At 34.4% G+C, this 7,630-nt stretch overlaps 1 non-coding gene across 1 annotated transcript; it reads left to right on the forward strand.

Annotated features, from left to right (window-relative positions):
• Positions 1-6,978: 6,978 nt before the first annotated feature.
• Positions 6,979-7,085, forward strand: LOC116087835. Its single transcript, XR_004117637.1, has one exon. It is a non-coding gene; the product is annotated as a U6 spliceosomal RNA (small nuclear RNA).
• The last annotated feature ends 545 nt before the right edge of the window (positions 7,086-7,630 follow it).

Consider the following 7,630-nt stretch of genomic DNA (forward strand, 5'->3'; position numbering starts at 1 on the left):
AAAATTTCTCGAACCAACTGGATTTGGTTTGATATTTTACTAATCTAGAATACTTCCCTGATATATTTCCAATAAATGTGCATTATTTTCCTATATAAAAGAGTATATATGTACATATACATAAATATGTATACATATTTATACATATATATACATATACATATGTATATATATATATATATACATAACTCTAAGCAAAATAAATGGATTCTATCATTTTCACGGGCATTTTAACAGGAATGATCATCACTACATGATGAATGACATCAACTGACGCCTGAGCCATTTCTGAAATTCTTCCACATCATTATTCCTCATGATTGCCAGACAGCTGTCACAGCTGTGTTAAATGTGATAGGACATCTTTATCCTTTCAGATGTGGAGTTTCTGGTGACTCTTACTCTCCCAGCATTATCCAAATGAAAGAAAGCAAACAGGAAGAAAATCAGAAATTTTTAGTTCTCTTAAGCCTTAAGCAATGGTGAATTTCCTAGATGCATGAATTTTTTAAAGTCACTATAAGAATGGATTCTTCTTTTATATAAATTCTAATAAATTGTTATATTGAAAATTACAATTGCCTAATATAGAAATGAGTTTTATTTACTTAGTATAAAATAATAGTTAAGATCATTATATATTGAAATAATGACACTGAGACTTTCTCTCTAATGGGGCAATGCCAATAAAAGAAAATGGTTTTTCTTCTCTACAGTGGGGTCTACATTATGACCAGAAGTAAATAAGTTGCATATTTTTAGAGTGATCTGATTTCTGAAGAATGAGCCCCTGGGCTTCCAGCTTTCTCATATGAATATGGTAAGCAATGCTGGCTGTTTTCAATTTTGTTTGTTAGAAACAATAATCTCAATTTAGGATTATGTAGCACAACTCTAACATAAAATACTTCCAGATTCTCTTTTATCCAGAGATTGTAGTAGTTCTAGTAGCTAGAAAATAACTACAGTTACTAGAAAGATATATCTAAGGTGATAAAGGTAACTAGAAGCCACATTGTTGCCTGGGGATTCTGTTTGTAGACACACACACACACACACACACACACACACACACAAATACTGTGTGTGTGTTCACTTGTGCACTCAGCACTCATGTGTGTTGCTAATTTTCTTTTTGATGATTTCACATATGTGTATAATTCATGTTAGCTTTTCTTATGTACTACCCTAACTTTATCTCTCTCTCCTACTCCTGTCATCCTGGCCCTGGATCATGGCTTTGTCTTAGAAATTCCTTCCTTTCTCACATTCATGTCTTTTAATTTTGAATTATATGTTATACCCAGGGAATCTGTGTGATTATTTCAAACTATTCATTGCAGCCTCTTCATCTGTATGAAAAAGAGTGGAACTTTTATGTATATCAGGGTAAAAGTTCATCAAGACAGAGAGATGGATCTGTCATATGAATGGAATAGGCTACATCATACATGGGCATATGCCAAACATTCTATATCTCAATACAGAGATATTTGATCATCATTTTTACTGCTGCTCTATTTATAGTCCTAGGAAATGGAATCAACCTTGATGTTTATCAGCTAAAGGATTGCTAAGGAATATGGTATATAAACCAAATAGAATTTTATTTAGGTGTAAAGAAAAATGAAATTGTAAAATCCACAGATAAACTAGTCGAGTTGGAAATATTACACTGATTCATATAATCCAGGCACTGAAGAAAAACACCTCATATTCTTTCTCATATGTCAACTTTCACTTCTAATTTTTAGATTTGAATATTTAACTTGGGGTACTTATAGAAGTGGGGAAACCACAAAGAAGTCCCTAGAGTGGACAATTCCTTAATGGATTGTAGATAATAAAACATAGGTGATTTGAAGGGAGATAGGGAAATAATTTGAATAGAAAATGAAAGAGTCAACCAAAACAAAGCAGATCTGTAATTCACATGGGTATCTATTAATTTGTGAATCTATTAAATATATGTGTGAGGTAAAAGAGAAAGAAAGGAGATAGCATAAATGGCAGGATAACACTGAAATATTAGATATATGTAACTAAACAAACATCCAAGTGACAAATCTGGAACATGAGTTGTTCTGGAAGATACCAGACATGTTCCACCTAATGCTGGCTCTTATTATTCTTTATTATTAATCAAATACTTTTATGAGACACTATTGTGTAATTTACCACATATTTTGGTTCCAAGTCATAGAGAAATTAAGATGGTATTGTATTAAAATATTCCTCCTTGCTAGGTAGCTTTCTTTTTTTGTTGTTTTTTTGTTTTTTTCGAGACAGCGTTTTTCTGTGTAGTCCTGGCTGTCCTGGAACTCTGTAGACCAGGCTGGCCTTGAACTCAGAAATCTGCCTGCCTCTGCCTCCCAAGTGCTGGGATTAAAAGCGTACACCACAACTGACAGCTGGTAGCTTTCTTTTTTTCTTTTCTTTCTTTCTTGCTTTTTTACTAGATATTTTCTTTATTTACATTTCAAATGTTATCCCTTTCCATGTTTTCCCCTCTGAAAACCCTCTGTCCCATCTCCTTTCCCCCTGCTCACCAACCCACCCACTCCTGCTTTCATGTCCTAGCATTCCCCTACACTGGGGCATTGAGCCTTCTCAGGACCAAGGGCCTCTCCTCCCATTGATGTCCACGAAGGCCATCCTCTGCTACATATGCAGCTGGAGCCATGGGTCCCTCCATGTGTACTCTTTGGTTGGTGGTTCATTCCCTGGGAGCTCTGGGGGGTACTGATTGGTTCATATTGTTGTTCCTCCTATGGAGCTGTAACCTCCTTCAGCTTCTTTGGTCTTTTCTCTTGCTCCTCTATTGAGGATCTTGTGCTCAGTCCAATGGCTGGTTGAGAGCATCCACCTCTGTATTTGTCAGGCACTGGCAGAACCTCTCAGGAGACAGCTATATTAGGCTCCTGTCAGTAAGCACTTGTTGGCATCCACAATAGTGTCTGGGCTTGGTGACTATATGGGATGGATTCCCAGCTGGGGGTAGTCTCTGGATGGCCTTTCCTTCAGGTTTCTGCTCCACACTTTATCTCTGTATCTCTTCCCTTGGGTATTTTGTTCCCCTTTTTAAGAAATATCATCCTTCTTAGAAGGCTAGGTAGCTTTCATAGCATTGAAAAATGATATGCAGGCTGCTGTGAAAGTAAAGGCATCAAAAATCAACTGTCCAGCAAGATGTTTCTGCAAGTGCAACAATGGTATAACTTTTATAGTGGTAAACAACCATTCACTTGTTAGATTGGAGACCTATTCAACAAAAAGTAATTTGTATCCAGTACTGCATATCAGGGAGAGAGCCATGTCAAGGGGGATCTTAAGCCCTAGGGGAAAGGGAATAACTCACTATAGTCTCACTATAGTTGTTTAGTTGAGGAGACATAGGGCTGAAATTCTTTCTAAATATTTTTACTTATACATGTTACAAGTGCCACACTCAGCTTGAAACACACAAGTTTTCTTTGCAGTGAACTAAATTGATTGCAGGTACTCTTAGCTGTTCAATAGGGAGAAGGAAAGTGACAAATGAATGATCACCTCTAAGGAGAACATAGATCTATTGGTTTGACTATTGTATTACTTCTCAGCCTGAACAGCCTCAGTGAATATCCACTGATTGAGCATCATGCAGGTACCTGAAGATGTGAACAGAAGTATATATTTCATAGTGATGCCTCATTCTTCTTTTCAGTGGCAGCATGAGACCTGGAGTGTCACTCATCTGCCAGACAGAAATCAATTGTTCCAAGTCTGGTTTTGCTAATGGCTCTCAAGACACCAAACATGCTCTGTGCATATTCCTATCATGCTGTGCAAAAACTCTATATAAAAGAGGGCTCTCTGAGCTGTTATTTAATGCAAACTGAGTTAGTTGTCTATGTGTGCACCCTAGTCTAAGAACACATGAAATTTTTAAAGTGCTTTTCAAGATTTTCTCAGGTTTTGCCTATATAAATGATTATCTGAATTACTAGTTATGTCTATTCAGATCCACACAAAAATGTCCTTCTATGTTCCACTTGCACTTGAATTACATGAAATACATTCCCCCTGTCTTAGTCAGGGTTTCGATTCCTGCACAAACATCATGACCAAAAAGCAAGTTGGGGAGGAAAGGGTTTATTCAGCTTACTTCCATCTTGCTGTTGATCACCAGAGGAAGTCAGGACTGGAACTCATGCCGGTCAGGAAGCAGGAGCTGATGCAGAGGCCATGGAGAGATGTTCCTTACTGGCTTGCTTCCCCTGGCTTGCTCCGCCTGCTCTCTTATTGAACCCAAGACTTCCCCTAACCCCTTGATCACTAATTGAGAAAATGCCCCACAGCTGGGTCTCATGGAGGCACTTCCCCAACTGAAGCTCCCTTCTCTGTGATTCCCTTGCCTGTGTCAAGTTGACACACAAAACTGGCTAATACACCCCCAAAAAATTCAGTAGGAAGATATTTTTAATCATGCATTGCTAAAAAAATATTCCTTTAAATAACATTTTCCTCAGATAACAATAGATCTCCAGTAGGAGAACTAGGTTTATCAACAGTTGCTGTGTTAGTTGATGATATTCTTTTGTAAAATTTGTGTAAGATGGAAGTTTTACTCCCTATAATTGTGAAGTTTAGAACATGAGTATAATTTATAGTTAATTCTGCTGATTATTCTACACAAAGCACATTTGGGTGATATTCTCCCCAGTGTTTCCATATTTAACAATATTTCCTTGATCCTCATTTTTTAAAACTAGAATGAGTGACAACTTTATAGGTTTTCATTCACTACATGTCATCATCTCCATACAAAATAGACAGTATTTTAAACCACATGTAATTTTGAACTTTGAAAAGTAATTTTCTCAAATTTTATATCTTAAAAGCAGCTGAATATTTGAAAAAAAAGAAATAGTGAGTGCTGGAGAGTTGGCTCAGAGGTTAAGAGCACTGTCTGCTCTTGCAGAGGTCCTGAGTTCAATTAATTCCCAGCAACCACATGGTGTCACAACCATCTATTATAGGATCTAATGCCTATTATAATGGCACATAGGTATATATGTGAATAGATCACTCAAATGTATAAAATAAATAAAGTCTTTTTAAAAAGACAAAAGAAAAAGTATATAATTTCTTAATGAATACACTTTTCTATTTGCTCCAAGTAAATAAAAATATTCAACTAGGATTATGGGATCCCCTATTGGTAAATACGTTTTTACTGATTTTTAAACATGTTAATTAACATGCTTTGAATCTTTATCAGAACATAGGCATTGCAATAGAAATAAGTGACTCATAGACATTTGAACTATAAAAACATCAGAAAATTTCATGAATAATTAAATGTATATTTCTAATTGACTCATTTTTTTTATCCTGGAAGACTTACAAAATCAATTGTGTTAGTTTAGATAAATTCAACATTATTTTCTGATATTGTCCTTTTAGATATTACATAAAAATAAAGAGTAATGTAAAAGGAAATTTTGTGGAATTTCTATCAGTTCTCTTGTCATGAAATCAAATACTAAAGGCACAATGTAATCTAGAGCAAAATAATTATTCTAGGCACTCATATAAAACATGAATTTTATAGTTTACTGTTCTTATTGTATTTTCTGTAACCTTTCTTTTTATCATTCCTTATTTTTCCCCCAAGGGAGAATGATATAAAAAGACACATACGCATACATACACACACACACACACACACACACACACACACACACACACACACACTTGTTCATTTACCAAGTCAATTTAATTAAGAGATATAACAAAGGAGAGAATAACCCTAGAGAGGTCAATTATCACTAATCAGATAATGTTGGACAGTCAGAAGATATAAAACTATAAAACAGTAGTGTATTCAACCATGTTCAATCCTGCAGGCTTTAAGTAGATACTCAAAGTTGGTGCAAAATTGGTATAAAGTAGATGTATGAGGAATATATACTGTATTATTTCTGTGAACATCCAATAGATATACACTAGACTCCTCAACTGAATGAGCCTTTTTGACTTGGAATGTGGTTCATTGTTGTGCTTTTTATTTGGTGTGTGTACCAACTCTGGGTTCCATATCTTGCAACTACCAAAGTAAAGTATTCATTTATAACAATGTAAAAAGGTGTTAACCTTTGTTTTCATTTTTTTATAAGAACCTTGTAACAAGGCAACAACATATTTTGTGACCAGATGAGCTGGCCATGGGAAAATCTAAGAGACAGAAAGAAGGATCTGTAAAGAGGGGAAGAGATTCTAATTGTTTGTAATCCTACAAACACAGCAGTTTTGTCAAATCTCCTTTCCCCAACACAAACTCATGAATGAGACACCAGGTTGGTCATTAGAATTTGACACAATACCTAACACAATGTATCACAGTTGTGACATCCTCCATTAACAAAAACTGGAAAACTGGAAGCTACCTTAAAGGGAATATTAGAGAGCTCAGAAATGTATCAAACAATGCCTTCCCATCCAAAGATCCTTCAATAGACAGATTTAATGCCAAAACAGATGGTATTCAACCTAAAAGACAGATTGAAAATAATTTTAATTGCTACTCTTGCCAATATCAAGGGCAGAAGTCCTAAACAAGCCTTTGAGACACAAATTATGCTAATCTGTTAAAAACAGAATCTGTAAGTACTAATAAAATCCATTAATATCCTCTGATCCATTTGTACATTTGAACTTTCATTGATCACAGTTTTATATGTTGAAAAATGCCATAATTCAAAATTAATTATTTGTCTATTACAGAAACATAAATTGGAAAATAAGGAGATAGATTATAGATGATAGGTAGATAGATAGGTGATAGCTAATAGACAGAAGATAGATGATATATGGATACAGAGATATATGAAAAATAGATGATGCATATGTGGATACATACATATCAACACACATACATGAGTACCAACCAAGATAGAAGTAGGTAAAATATAAACACCTATAAAAAGATAAAAAATAGTTATCTCTTTGGCAGCACATATACTAAAATTGGAATGATAAAGAGAAGATTAGCATGGCCCCTGCTGAAGGATGACACGCATATTTGTAAAGCATTCCATATTTTTATGTATACAAAAGAAAAGGTAAAAAATAAAGAGAGATGATTTTACAGATCACAAGAAAAATAGCCATATATGTTCATAAAAATACTGGATTTTAAATGTGGCATTATGTAAATACATTTAAAAAATAAACAAAGGAGGATTGCACATAGAAAAATATAATTAAAATAATGTGTGAGAGAAGACAATTTTTAATGTCAAACTGTCACTACAATAAGGAAAAAATAAAACTTGAAACCTTAATAATCACTGAGTTATTCAGTAATTCACTTTGGGGTTATCCGAAACATATAACCCATCTCATTACCAACTACTGTACTGAAACAGCATCAGAGTGCCTTTATTTTCTAATGCATGAAGACCATAATATATAAATCTAATTTTTATTTAATTATTTAAAAATTAATAATTGGATCTCTATTTCTAAAGCTAAAGAATGGTTCTTTCTGATGGGGAGATATTCTCTTTCTTAGACTAGTAACCAAGTTGACTAAATTTATGAATACATTGAAACTTCCATCTGTTGTTTAGATTTACAATATTTGTTT

This window comes from Mastomys coucha, unplaced genomic scaffold (genome assembly GCF_008632895.1).
Source record: "Mastomys coucha isolate ucsf_1 unplaced genomic scaffold, UCSF_Mcou_1 pScaffold13, whole genome shotgun sequence".
In the NCBI taxonomy this organism is placed as follows: Eukaryota; Metazoa; Chordata; class Mammalia; order Rodentia; family Muridae; genus Mastomys; species Mastomys coucha.